This window comes from Pezoporus occidentalis, unplaced genomic scaffold (assembly GCF_034315485.1).
Source record: "Pezoporus occidentalis ecotype Australia unplaced genomic scaffold, CSIRO_AGI_Poc_V1 ctg233, whole genome shotgun sequence".
NCBI classification, from domain to species: Eukaryota; Metazoa; Chordata; class Aves; order Psittaciformes; family Psittacidae; genus Pezoporus; species Pezoporus occidentalis.
In genome coordinates this window covers 907,239-921,709 of record NW_026914212.1, presented here as the reverse complement: position 1 = coordinate 921,709, position 14,471 = coordinate 907,239, and the positions used below count along the sequence as shown (strand labels likewise).

The window sequence follows — 14,471 nt, the reverse complement described above, 5'->3', positions numbered from 1 at the left end:
CTCTGAGACCTAATTGCTATTGTGAGATGTCAAAGGTCTGGCTGAAGTGAGCGCCTGGCTAAAAAGCAAATGCACTGCTCAGAGGATCAAAGTAATGCATTGTATTTCCCAGGGACCAGCAGCTGAAGCATGACCACTATCTTTCTGATCTTCAGGGTTTGTAACCAAGACTCCATTAGTCCTTTTTTGGCTTAAAAACTAGTACTCCTAAATCCTAGTTTTCTTTCTAAATGTAGATGCATCCAGAGCAGCCACACCTGCCCAAGCTCAATGCAGCTTAGAAATGTGCTTTTGAGGTGTGAAATCTCTTTGCATATTTGCTGTCTAAAGTCATGAGAGAACCAACTCCTGAACCATGGGGGTATTGAGGATACAGTAGCTTGAGCCCTGGCTCAAGTATGTTAAGTCTTCTTGTTGGGAGATCTACAGGATCATTTCTTATAGCTGTATTGTTCCTATGCCACACAGCTTAAATTCAGTCTTTGTTTTCAGGAGTTTGTAGACTCCTTGTGGTGAATATAAGTAAGTAAATGTGTAGTGGTAAAAGGTATAAAAATGGTGGCCTTTTATTCTCCTTGCTCTAAGAATACAGGTAGGAGATTGCTCAGTAGGGCGTCACATCTGCAACCTTAACTTTGCCTTTTTTGTTGATTATTTTCCTTGTGTGAATACCCAGCTATCCCTTTCCTTTGCTCTTAAGAGTGTATTTTTTTGCTTGTATTAAGAGAGGCAGTTTCAGAAATGAGGTATCCTGATGGACAGAAGTAGGTTTGCTATGTTAGTCAGAAAAATTATGATGAATACAGTTACAGTAAGTTGTGTGAGAGCATGCAAAGACTTAATTGTCCTGCATTTAGTTAGGAGACTTAGATGTATTTAGTGTTACAATTTAGAGCTGATTCTCAATAGGGGTGTACCTTATAACCACTTAGTCCTTCTTTGTACACTACCTGTTACCTCTGCTACTTGTATTTGCGATATGCTTAAAGCTGCTATTAATCTTACTGGACTTTAATAAGCTATTTATAAAGATGTTCTGGAAATTATGATTTGATTCCTTGAAGTCAGCTTACCTGGTTTTTAAGTGTTAGCTCCATAACTTTTTAGTATATAACTAAATGTACTATATAACTATGACATTTTCTGTTTTGTTACACTTATAATGCTGAACTTTGTACATGTGGCTGTTAATTCTATTCTCACACTGAATGCTCTGCCTCAAGTTGCATAGATGATGAGGGAGTGTTTGTAATGCATCGGGCAAGCACCTTCCTGTGTGTGGGATGCCCAAAGGCAGAGGATACCATACATCAGTGATGGAGGTGCATCATCTGGCTGTGTTGATACAAAATTAGGAAAAGGTATCTCACAAAGCAAAAGTCAAAATCATTTTGCATGCACAGTTGCTACAGGGAGCTTGGCTGTAAATTTGCATGTAAAATGTGTTCTGGCCTTACCTTACAAGAGACAGGTTTAATGGGTTTTGGACCCCGCTGGGTAGGTGGCTTTTGGATATCTGTTAATGTTTAATTACATGGAATGTGCATTTAGTAGATTGTGCAGTTATCACCTGGAAACATTAAGGATGGAACCTGTGAGCTGCTGATAGCCCCTGATTGCAGAGCTCCATGGGTGCTAGTGTTGCAAAGATGAGATTTCTCATTTGTGGCTTCCTTTCAGTGGACCTTTTCTCTGGCAGATACCTGCACGGTCTTGTTAATAAACCCTGTAACCCATCTCAATAAATGGAGAAAGCTGCTGCATAATCTATTAATAGAACTGAGATTTCCAAGTCTGGATAAAGGTAAACATACAGCTAGGCAGACTGAGGCTTTTCCAGTGTCATCTGCTCCTTGGGTGAACCACTGAAATTCTCTGGGATTTTATTGTTTTTCCTGGTTGTGTTGTAGGAAGGCTAAGCAATAGCTGCTTTCTCTACCCAGAGTGTGCAAGTAAAGAATTGGAAATGGGAGTACAGCAGCTGCTCCCTTCTGTACAAGAAACAAACAGGTGGCATAAATAGGTGTATTCAGCTAGCTGCTTTGCCCTGGCTGTTTCAAAAGATGTTAGTATTACCTGTCACTAGGTTTTTCATTTCCCAGGGAGGTTGGGGGCAAGTGTTTTAGAGATTAAGTAGCTCAGAAAAAAAGTGATTTTCTAGTCAGCTGGTAGCATGTAACCAGCCCAAAATGCAGCTGCAAGAAGAAAGGATAAATTAAAATGTAGCAGTCGGGGAGGAAAAAGAAAGTGAGCTTATTTGCTGACAAGAAATGAAAGGACAGTTCCCTAAAATCAGGAAACTAAAAGGAAAAGTAGCAGTATTTCAGGATAAGAGAGGCATGTGCAGCAACAGCACAGTCAAAACAAGAAGTGATGTATGCAAACAAACCTTAGGCTGAGGAATACCACCCGAATGTGTCAGCCTGACTGTTTTTTTAATCTCATTTTGGAACACAGAGCCAGGCAGCCTGGGGGGAAAGGGATTAAGACTCTGCCTTTTGTCACTGGCTTCAATCAACCCAGGTCAGTAGTAACTAATATTTGTGATAGCTGTGATGGCAGCCTTTGGATTTCTCTGAAATCTCTGTGCTAGCCCAGCTGTTAGCTGGCAGAAACCCTTTAAACGCTGGTCCCAGTAAAAGGAGAAAGTAAATGCAGTGTTCTTTGACAGATGAGCCCCAGAATGAGGAAGTACCTTGAATGTCTAGTTTTGCCTGTGCGGTAGCTTAGAGCAGCACAGCTTCCAACAGTTAAGGCTCTAATATGTGTCTTGGTTTATGCTAATATACTAGCTACTCAATGACAGAGCAACCAGAAGAGCTTGTTGAAGAGTTGCCCTTGTTTAGAAAAACAGTAGAATGCTGCAGTGGCACAAGTTCCTTAATTTTTTTTCCGGAGATGCCTATTAGCAGAATGTGGTGTTTCTACTTCTGTGTTGAGAATTCCAGTTACCTTGCTGGGAGGATCGCTATCCATCTATTTTCACAAATGCTAAACCTCCTTGTGCTGAAAGAATGGAATCACTGGGAGCTGGTCTAAATGTGAGGCTTAACAGTGGTGCTGGGAGAGCTTGTGTGGACCCATCAAAGGGAATTTATTTCTTATCCATGGGAAGTTAAGGGCTGATCCTGCTCCTATGGAGGAGTTACCTCCAAAGAGGACCCAAATAACAGATTCCTAAGAGTCTACAGCAACCTTACTGTTAATAATTTTCTAAATAGAATATTGCTGCTCTCTGGCAAATGTTTGCTGCAGTACAAGTGTAACGCATGGAAGGATTTGTGCAGATAAACTCCATGCACAGGTAACAGTTGCATGATTTCAAAACTGGTTTGTGTTCTGTTGCAGGCTTGTGATGGTTCCATTTACCCTAGCGTTCATGGACAGGTGAACTAGCTTTAGTAACCAGATCTTCAGCAAGGAGACCTTGAATAAGCAGCATGAAAGGTAAGAGATTTCAGAGATGTTGTACAGGCAAAGTAAAGGCTCAGCCAAGGATGGCTTCTCAGATTTTGAGTGGCAATCTGAAGAAAAGGCCAGATACTCGAAATCTGAATACTCAAACTGATTGAATGGCATAAATGGTACCAATGTTAGAGAAGACTTATCCGAATTCTGAGTAAGGGACACATGCTAAAACATATTTGAGGGAGATATCTTACAGAGACAGAGGAAACTTAGTAGCTCCAAAAGAAGTAAATAATAATACTCCTTTCTCACGTAAGTCAAGATGACTGTTTTACGTAAACAGATAAGGGTTAAAGTGTAGGCTGGACATCAGAAAAAGAATCTGAAGCCATAATAGCATGTATTAGAATGGATCAAGGGGATGGCTGAGGTACTGTCTTTGCAACTTTTAAGCTGGAGTTGACAAGATGCTGACAGAAGTCCAAGTAAAAATTTCTGTGAAGAATGGGCAGGGAGGTCTGGCTGGAGGGCCTCAGGCCTATCATCAGTGTGCTGTTGTCATAATGAGGCCTCTTTTGTGTTATAAAATGGTCTACTTACTGTTCCCTGCCTATGTGAATGTATCCAACTCCAGTCACATCCAAAGAAGACTGGTCTGTAACTGTTCAGGTCTGGGCCTGTACCCTGGATAATGGCTTTTTTTCTAGCATGCCATCCATTTCAGTCCATCTTCCTGTCTCTGAATAACCCTCACAGCATAAGGCATGAACCATTAAATTTGCCTGGTCTTCTCAACTTTGCCACTGTCCCTGGTCAGGTTTCAGCTTCAGATTTGCCAGTCTGAAATGCATGGATCCTACACGTGAGCGTTATTAGGGCAGTTTCAAAACTGTTCTGTCAATGTTGTCTTCCATAAGCTGGCTTTGGGAGAACTACTTGGGCAAGCTCAGTTCACTAAGTATGAACTAGGGTTGTATCGTGCTGTGTGAAGATTCATTTATGGCTTTGTGCTTAAGTGTACCAGAGATTATGGTCAAGTCATGTAGCCTGTTCACAGAGGCATTCAAGAGCATTAGGGCCCACCTATATAGACTTTAGATCTAAGCCTTCAACTCTGCCATATATTCTTACTGGAAAAAGATGACATTTCCTCTCAAAAGGAATCTCATGTTTTTAAATAATGAAATTGGGAAATAACTTCCAATTTCTCAAGCATATCAGAGCCTTGGACTGAAAGCATCCCTGCCTCGGCTGGACAAAACACGTTTTTCCCATATGGTCTCCTCTTCCCTCAAGTCAAAGCAATAAGCAAATGCTCTTTATCCAAGCCAGAGAAAGGTGAGGAAATCCTGATACTTTCTGCGTAAGGAAATCAGTGTAGTGTAACATCCTCACCTCTGGCTGGTATCTGTCCAAATCCCTGAGTGGTTCCAGAATCTTAACAAGAGCCTGGCAGAGCCTGAACTCACTTCTTGCACCTGCTAGCACATTCCTGTTGCATAATGGAGAAAATAATCTGTGGGCAGCAAATGTGGGGAGGCTGACTGAGGCTGTAACATCACTGTGACAGTTCAGCCTTACACAGACATGAGGATGGAAGTGTATAGAAGAGAAAGTGAGACAAGAGTTTGCTTTGAGCAATGTGAGTTGAAGTGAACTTGAAAAAGTAAATGACTAGAATACTTTATATTATTTTAGTAACCAGAGAAATCATGGTATTCCAGGCAAGCATAGCATTTCCCTTCACAATCTAAGTAAAACTAATTAGAAATGGTGTCATTAGAACAAAATGGAAGCAGATGCATGTCAGGGGAGCAGTCTCAAGACAGATCTTGGTAATACTGCTTTTATTGGAAGAGTTTCTGGGAGAAGAGTAAATATGTGATTGTGAGTGATGATAGAAGATTAGGAAGAGCTAACATTCTCCTTCAGAGAGGATGAGAGATAAGGACTGTTACAGGGAAGGAAGAAATGCATCCATTGCAAAGAAATTGGCAGTTAAGTAGAGACAGCAGATTTAGGTTTGCAATATGTAAGTAGGAATAGAAGAGTAATAACGAGGTAAACTTGAGAAGAGCCTTGAGAAATAAGGGTAGATTTTGGTATGGACAGCAGTTGCATTCCAAACCACAGATATCTGTCTTTTTGCTAGGCTGTGAATGATTGAGGTTGCTGTGCATCAAAACTGATCCAGATGAACCATATTAAGCAGTAAAATGAAAGTTGCTTTTATAACATATTCTGAATAAGATAGAAGATTAATGGAGACCTGTTGATCAGGTCCTTAAATTTGCGAACTATTTATAGTTCTGAAAATGAGTTATGTTCAGGAGCCTGAGCTTCCAGCTATCTTATGACTGTTTCTAATGTGGGAAGATACTGTCATGCCTCACCTTCTCTGAATGCAGGAAAGTGCTTTTGTTTTTTCAAAGATGATGCCTAGAGTGAACTCTACATGCATTGAGTGATTTTGTCATCCCCCATTGTCCTCGCTATGCCCTTTCCTGCGTTTTCCCTAAATACCTACATATGGGCTAAGAAAACTGCATGGAACAAACTGCTAAACATATGGTATTTGAAAGGATGCGCGGGAGTACAGATTTAATTTTTATCATCTCACTTAAGCAGTCGTATTATTCAAAAGCTCAAAGAGTCATTCATTATTCATCAGCCATCTTTCTCCCAGGTTGATTGCCAAGCAGAGTTGCGATGCGGCAGCCTTGCTAAGTGGGAAATGGGATGAAAACTAGAGTTCTGTTATGCAGGGGAATTACTTCTTCTGGTAAAGGTCTAGTTTTCAGAGCTTCTAGCATAACTGAGCAGAAAAAGCAAGTGCAAATGTTTGGACAGAGTCTGGTGCTTTGAAAGATATTAATGCAATCAACTCCTTCCAGTAGGAATAAATCCAAGGTAGATTTAGCTAGGGATTCTTATGTGGATAAGCTTTCATCCTGGCTTGGAGGCTGCCTCAAGTGCACAGAACACCAGGAAGTCCAGCTGGGTGGTTCTGACAGCATGTTCTGGCTGTAGAGTAGATGCACTATCAGATGCTTTCTTTATATGATGGAGGAGTCACATCAGGGGATTTAGAAGAGCCACCTGTCTACAGTTTATCTTACACTTGAAGAAACAGCTAGCCCATATTCTCCCCATATTGTCAATCTGAAAATGCCTTTTGGAAAAGCAAATGTAGGAATTATGACTGGATCCTTCAGCTTGGTATATAAAGTAAACACTTAAGAGTTTGGTACGGTGATGAATTTAGCTGAGGGTAAACACATTCAGGAATGTCTAGAAGTACCCTCTAGACCTTTCTAGCTAAATTACCCCATGCTCATAGAATCACAGAATGGTTTGGGTTGGAAGAGACCTTAAAGATCATCCATTTCCCAGTGCAGTACTGAGCTCAGCCTCCATTTTCAGGACAGTGGATCACAAAAGTATGAACTAATGATCAGATTGCCAGCTCCTCCAAGTTATATACAACTTAGTTCTACTTCTCAACTGTACAGATCTTGATGTTGTTATACAAAGGCAATTTAAAAGGCAACTTGGTTTACGTACTTAATATGTGAATCAGACTCTAGGATGCCGACAAAGCCATTTCACAGGGAAGGATGCTTCTTTCTTCTGTGCTGCCTGAACTTCTTCACCCTGCTGTGATGCTTAATGGAATCTTTGTATGAACTGTGAATGCTGATTTATTTGAGCCATTTTGAGCACAGTTTCTGTGCTTTTTATCAGCTGTGAGCTGATAGGAGCCTGTGTCATACTTGAACTTTGGAGGCAGCTAATGGACAACACAAGCAGGTGTTAATATAACCTATTTATATTCACAAATATGAATATGCTAAAAGAATCTACTTAATTAAAGGAAACTCATTGTCCAAGGCTGTCTGAATGGGATGGTCTAGCAGCAGCTAATTTTTACCAGGACAAGTAAGGTTTTGGACACTGACAGCTGAAGGGACCTTTAACTCAGATGCTTGATTTGCATACTGTGGTTAGTGTTTTAGGGCCAGAAAAAAACTCAGTCTGTGAGCAGCAAACAAGGAGGGCCTAGAAAGCTTGAAAGGGCTTCAGGGGAAAAAGGTGGTTTTATTTGCAGACCTGTACAGGGCCAATATCTATGAAACCAGGGAATGTTTGCAGCATACTGTGCGCAGTCCTTGGACTGCAGCAGATACGTCCAGTGAGGGTGAAGTGGCAATCAAGAAGCATTGTATCCAAGCCAGTAAGATGCTAGTTATGGGTGGAGGGTATTATTGGGTGCCACTCAGTGCAAACTCTCCCAAGGAGAGACTGAAGGAAGTAATAATTGTATGGTGCTCAGCTGCTAAAAAAGCTGAATACTTCAAAATTCAGGTCCCAGGATAGCCTAGAGCGAGATGAGGTGCTACATCAAGTCAGCAGGAGCTGCTGGTTTATAGCTACAAGTACAGATTTAACAGCAAAATGTTCCAGGCAAACTTGCTTCCAAAGATGAAAGGAAGCTGTTTGATACCCAGGTGAGGTGCCTGCAACCTGAATTTCATGGGTAAAGTGTGTTCTAAATCAAACCTGCCGCAGAGCACTGAGAAGGAAGTAAATATTCTACTGAAGTAGAAGCCCATTTTGTGATTTAAACCTAGCATAAAGTTCCCAACCAGGTGCACAGGCCTTTCAGATCAGAGCTCTTGAAGATCTGATGGGTTCCCCATCTGTTTGTATACTAACAATCTGTTTCTATTTACTTAAGCCAAGCATAACTTAGGATCCAGAAATATATCTTTACCTTTCTTGCAATAAAACTCTTGTCATGTTTTGTGAAATCTCATAGCCAGTTCTCCATGCAGTTCTTTGGTAGCTGCTTAAATGCTTGATTTGAGCTTTGGATCAGGCACCTTGTGCCATGCTGTATGTTCTGGGCCAGATGTAGATGCAGACTGACACTTAGAGCAGTTTTCCACATTTTTTGCTTGAAGATGCTAGGAAATAATTGCAGTCTAAACCAACTTTCTCTGTGTGTGTATTTAAAAAGAGCTTTTTATTAATTCACCCTTATCTTTAATGGGCAGTGTAAAACTCCTTTTTATTCTTAAATTGTGCCTATCCAAAATGTGTGCCTCCATGCTCTAGTACCTGGAGACAAAAACTGCAAAGAGGGGAAGTCTGGTGATGCCTATGTATCTGAATGGTCTACTCTATTCTGTAGGAGAGCTTGAGTTGATTCAGTATTTGATTTATAAGTCTAATTTTTCATACACTGATACTGGAGACTTGTGAATGTCAGTAGCTAATCTTAGCAAGTTTACAATCTGTTGAATGTCAAAAAGGAAGGACTGGCATTTTCAGTGCATCAGGAAGCCCAGTGTACTTGGTAGATACTACGATTTTGCCATGGTGAAGCTATAAAAATAGGTATAGTATACGCAGGGCAGTAATGTCGTGTCTTTTTTGGTTCTCAAAGTTCAGAAAGTTGAAGTCAAATATTGAAGTAAGATTTATCGTGTATTTCATCATTGTATTTGATTGCAGTAAGTGCCCTTCATAGAATGTCAGAGAGGTCTGTGAGCTTTTTTTTTTTTTGTAGTATGGAAGCAAATGAAAACATAAAAACCCAGTGAAAATGGAAGTATATAAAAATGTAGTTCAGATTTTTCAACCAAGTTCAGCTTTTAATTTAGTATTTCAAATTAAATGCATAACATCAATGGGTTGTATTCAGTGGTAGCTACCTACATGCATTTTCATAATTGATTGACTTGTCAGGAATGTACTTGCAGTGGCACAGCCCAGAACCTCCCATTTTTGAACTGACGTAGAACATGCACGTATCTTTCATGAGTGTTTGCCTCAAGTTTGTCTATGACTATTAAATATTCAGTATGATGAAGTCACAGTACAAAAACAATTTGAATTTTTTATAGCCTGCATAAAAACCATTGCAGTTTGTGCTTGACTGATGTTGAATGAGGCATGAACTGAAACCCAGGTGTGACTGTTTTCATTTTTCCTCATGTTAAGTCATATTAGAGTCCAGTTCAACCAGCCCTTCACTGTGTCTCGACCTATCCCATCACTCCATTTGCATTACACAAGGTAGACGCTGCATGAAGGAGGGTGGAATAGGCAGCTACATGTTTCTTTGGAATTTGGCTCTGGTAAAGTGCTTGACCTAAAGGAAAAGAACCACCCCAAGAACAACAGAAGACGGTAACTTGAGTCATAGCATGCAACTGTCAGGAAGATGCTAAATTATTTAAGCAAATACTTAAAACAAGCATTTGTATTTTAATTTAGCAAGTGACTAATAAGGTCACCCCTCGGTCTCCTCTTCTCCAAACTATAGAGACCCAGCTCCCTCAGTCTTTCCTCATAAGGGAGATGCTCCACTCCCTTAATCATCTTTGTTGCCCTGCGCTGGACTCTCTCCAGCAGCTCCCTGTCCTTCTTGAGCTGAGGGGCCCAGAACTGGACACAATATTCCAGATGTGGTCTCACCAGGGCAGAGTAGAGGGGAAGGAGGACCTCTCTCGACCTACTAACCACCCCCCTTCTAATACACCCCAGGATGCCATTGGCCTTCTTGGCCACAAGGGCACAGTGTTGGCTCACGGTCGTCCTGTCATCTACTAGGACCCCCAGGTCCCTCTCCCCTACACTGCTCTCTAACAGGTCGTTTCCCAACCTATACTGGAACCTGGGGTTGTTCCTGCCCAGATGCAGGACTCTACACTTTCCCTTGTTATATTTCATCCAGTTATTCCCTGCCCAACTCTCCAGCCTGTCCAGGTCTCGCTGGATGGCAGCACAGCCTTCTGATAGTACACTCAATTCCCTCATCTAAATCATTGATGAATATATTAAATAATACTGGTCCCAGTACTGACCCTTGAGGCACTCCACTAGTTACAGGCCTCCAACTAGACTCCGCCCCATAGACTACAACTGTCTGGCTCCTCTCCTTCAGCCAGTTCGCAGTCCACCTCACTACCTGATCATCCAGACCACACTTCCTCAATTTAGCCGTGAGGATGCTGTGGGAGACTGTGTCAAATGCTTTGCTGAAGTCAAGGTAGACCACATCCACCGCTCTGCCATCATCCATCCACCGTGTTATTTCCTCATAAAAGGCTAAGAAATTGGTCAAACATGATTTCCCTTTGGTGAAGCCATGTTGACTGCCCCTCATAACCCTCTTATCCTTGATATGCCTTAAGATGGCACCAAGGATAAGGTGTTCCATCACTTTCCCAGGGATGGAGGTGAGGCTGACCGGTCTATAGTTACCCGGGTCCTCCTTCTTGCCCTTTTTGAAGACTGGAGTGACATTTGCTTTCCTCCAGTCCTCAGGCACCTCTCCCGTTTCCCAAGACTTGGTAAAGATGATGGAGAGTGGTCTAGCAATGACTTCCGCCAGTTCCCTCAGCACCCACGGGTGCATCCCATCTGGACCCATGGATTTATGGATGTCCAGATTGCTCAACTAGTCTCTAACCCATTCCTCATCGACTAAGGCAAACCGCTCCGTTGACCTGACTTCATCTAAGGTCTCAGGGGTACAGGGCTCTTCAGGACTGCCTGCAGCAGAGTAGACAGAGACAAAGAAGGCATTCAGTAACTCTGCCATCTGTGTATCTTCTGTCACCAGGGCACCCATCCCGTTCATCAGTGGGCCTACATTGCCTCTGGTGTTAGTTTTATCTGCCATGTATTTGAAAAAGCTCTTTTTGCTGTCCTTGACCCTTCTCGCCAGGTTTAATTCTAAGGAGGCCTTAGCCATCCTAGCTGCCTTCCTACATCCTCTAGCAGCAGCCTTATATTCCTCCCAAGTGGCCAGCCCCTCCTTCCATGACCTGTAAACTCGCCTCTTCCACTTGAGCATACCCAGCAATTCCCTATTTAGCCACGCAGGTCTCCTGGCTCTCTTCCTTGACTTCCTGCGTGTCGGGATGCTCCGATCTTGAGCTCGGAAAAAGCAATCCTTGAATGTCAACAAACTATCTTGGGCCCCTTTACCTTCAAGCAGCCTTGCCCATGGGATTTCCCCCAGCAATTGCTTGAAAAGGCCAAAGTTTGCCCTGCTAAAGTCCAGGGTTGCAATTCTACTTGGTATTCTACTAGTCCTACCACACAAGATCCTGAACTCCACCATCTCGTGGTCGCTGCAACCAAGGCAGCCCTCAACCCTTACTGCTTCGACCAGATCCTCCTTGTTAGCAAGGATGAGATCCAGCAGCGCTCCTCTCCTGGTTGGCTCATCCACCATTTGCAGGAGGAAGTTATCATCCATACACTGGAGGAACCTCCTAATCTTGGATACATTACTGTGATTGTCAGTGGTGGCATAGTGAAGTTGTGAAAATGGTACTACAGAGATGGAGCTACGAAAATGAGGTACCTTCAACCATCTGTTTTGTGCTATATATAGTGTATGTGCATGAATATAAATGTATATATAGAGGAAACATTTTAAATTCACTTATGGAAGTGGTTATAAGCCATTTATTTTCACAAAATCTATGATAAATTTTTCAATTGAATTTCAGGTTGAAATTTTGTTTGGGTTTTTGCATTTATCACATCACCCAGTTCCTTTTAAAGGAAAACAGTGGAAAGGAAGGCTGCCAAAAAGGAGAGGAAAAATAGCCAAATTGAATGTAAATGTAGGCAACTTCATAAAGCACAATGTTCTTTGAGAAACATTAAGGTTTTAACCACTTTGTGTGATTAAAAACTGGGTCAATCATTTTTCATTAAAAATGCAGACATTTTGGCTAGTTCTTATTTTAGCATCAAGCATGTAAATGTGCCATTAAGAAGCACTTCAAGCCTGCCATCTGAATTTCAGAAAGTTATGCCCAAATAATCCTACATTCCTGTAATTTGGGGTACAAACCTTCTGACTGAGTTTTTCACTGGCAATAGTGAGATATTTGTACCAGTGAATTCCTGGATTGGCTTGTAATATGGAAAACACACAAAACCATACTTGGCTCTTGGATAGATGTGGTTTAAATGAGTTGGGAAAAGGCCACACTTGAAAGGATTGAAAAGGAGTTTGGTGTGTTTTTCCCCCAACAACATGGTAAGCTATATTAAAAGTATCTGTGGCTGGCTACTGATAATTTTAAGAGCCTGTTTGAACTGAGAAGGAAGCAGGATAAGGGAAGGAATTTTGAGCAGAGTTCACCAGTAATGGCAGATACTTCACAAATCTGTTCATAAGCCTGGAAAGAAAGCTTCTTCCCCCAAGCCAAAGAGGAATGAATCACTGAAGTGAGAGGTAGAGTGTAATCCAAGACAAGAGAGAATCTGTTCTCCTTTACACCCAAGCCAGCTGTTTAATAGATGAAATAATACTTTCAGGTACAATGGTATGTTGCAAAGCAAGGCAAATGTAGTTGAGCATTAGCAGTTGAGGACATCAATCACTGTTGTATTTATACATCATTTGACTCCCCTGTAATATGCACTTGATAGATGGAGTTCTAAGTGTGGTATAACAAGCAATCATTTAAAACTTCTCCTTGACCAAGTCTCTGTCTTACAGTTCTTCAGGTTGCATATTCAGGAGTCAGTGCTGAATCCGTAACTCTGGTTACCTTCAGTTATTGAGAAGAAACTAATGCATCTTTATTTCAACATCAACGATGCAAGTTCATTGAAGCCACTTACACTGTTCAATGAAACATAGTATTATCCAAAGCATGGCTTTTGTTTTACTATCTCCCCCAGCATTTGGCTATTTGGTAATTTTAGTTCTTCTTCCTAGTGTTTGCTTAGGATTTCTCCTAGACTTGTCTTGGATATTGGAGTGAAGAACATGATATGGTAGTGCTCAGTTTTGTTATTGCCTTTCACAGCGGACTTCAAAGCTATTGTAAGGACTGGCAATCTAGCCTCTCATCTGCTCCTTGCTCAGTGCTGCATCATCTACCCTTCTAGGGTGGAATTTTCATTTGTCTCTTCTCTAACTTTCTATTTTAAATTTTCTTTTAATTTGCCCCTTTGTTTCTCAGACAGTGAATTGCAGTCTCCAAGGGAGATCAAAACTAATAAGGGTTATAGAAGTCTTGAGATTGTTAAGCATTCTGTAGAAGTGAAAATTGTGTTCTGAAAAGAAAAGCTTTAGTACACCTGTGTTCGCAGCAGCAGCTCAGTTCTTTATTTGCTTGGCAGTCAGCTGTTTCTCAGAAAGCAGAGTGGCTGTGGCTAGCCCTATTTTGACACTCTATTCCTTGGATGATATAGTTGTAGAAAGACAAATGAGCTAAAGCAGGATCATGTTTCTGAAGTTGGGAACAGCAGAACCTGCCTGCTTTCCTCTCCCCTGCTATCCTGGGTTAAGCTGAGATACTCTTCTGTTTCCTAGAATGCTTGCATTTATACTGCTAGAAGTGTTTCCTGATTAGAATACTTCTAGCTTAACTTTTCTGAGTGTTAGAAGTGATGCTCATGTATTCAGTGTCCGTTCAAACCATTGAACATATTGTTAGCTTACCTTTAGCTCTTCAGAGAAGCAAGAGGTTGTGTTCAGGCAGAGAGCTTTCCATTTGTCTGTCCCTCTCTTCCTGGTTTTGGGGCTGCTTCATAAGTCTGCTCTTGGAAAGCAAAATCTTTGCATTTTTGTAGGCAGATTTGCTGGCTTATAGAAGATATGAGTCTATTGGTGTAAGCCTGCTTATTTCCCTGCATTATATACTTACATTCCAGCATGAGCTCTCTTTACCCTTGACTGTACAGACTCTAGAATATTTGGGTTTTTTCCTCAGGCTGCTGAACTGGTTGCCTGTGTTTCTCAAACTAAAAGCCTTTCAAAATCAGCTTTACTTTTAGGTTGAAGGAGTGTCTTTCAGTCTGTGTACTGGTCATGACTGTAAGTGTTGTCTGTTTTCCAATCTAAGGCCTAAACTCCATGTGGAATAGCTGAAGTCTGCTCTCTAATGAAGTGCTTTGTTTTTATCTGCAGTAGTGATGAACTCATTAAAGCTAATGAGATCCGATGTGAAAGCATTTAGTATTGAACAAATCTTTGGAGAAAATGGGTCAAAGGGAAGTTTCACTTCTCAGTTGGCAGC

General features: G+C 41.4%; 1 long non-coding RNA gene across 1 annotated transcript in view; it reads left to right on the top strand.

Annotated features, from left to right (window-relative positions):
• LOC134165217 (uncharacterized) overlaps window positions 1-3,451 on the top strand; it is a 34,044-nt gene extending 30,593 nt beyond the window's left edge. Inside the window, exon 3 of the long non-coding RNA XR_009965439.1 lies at window positions 3,349-3,451. This is a non-coding gene — a long non-coding RNA (uncharacterized LOC134165217). The remainder of the gene's footprint in view (window positions 1-3,348) is intronic.
• Window positions 3,452-14,471: the final 11,020 nt, after the last annotated feature.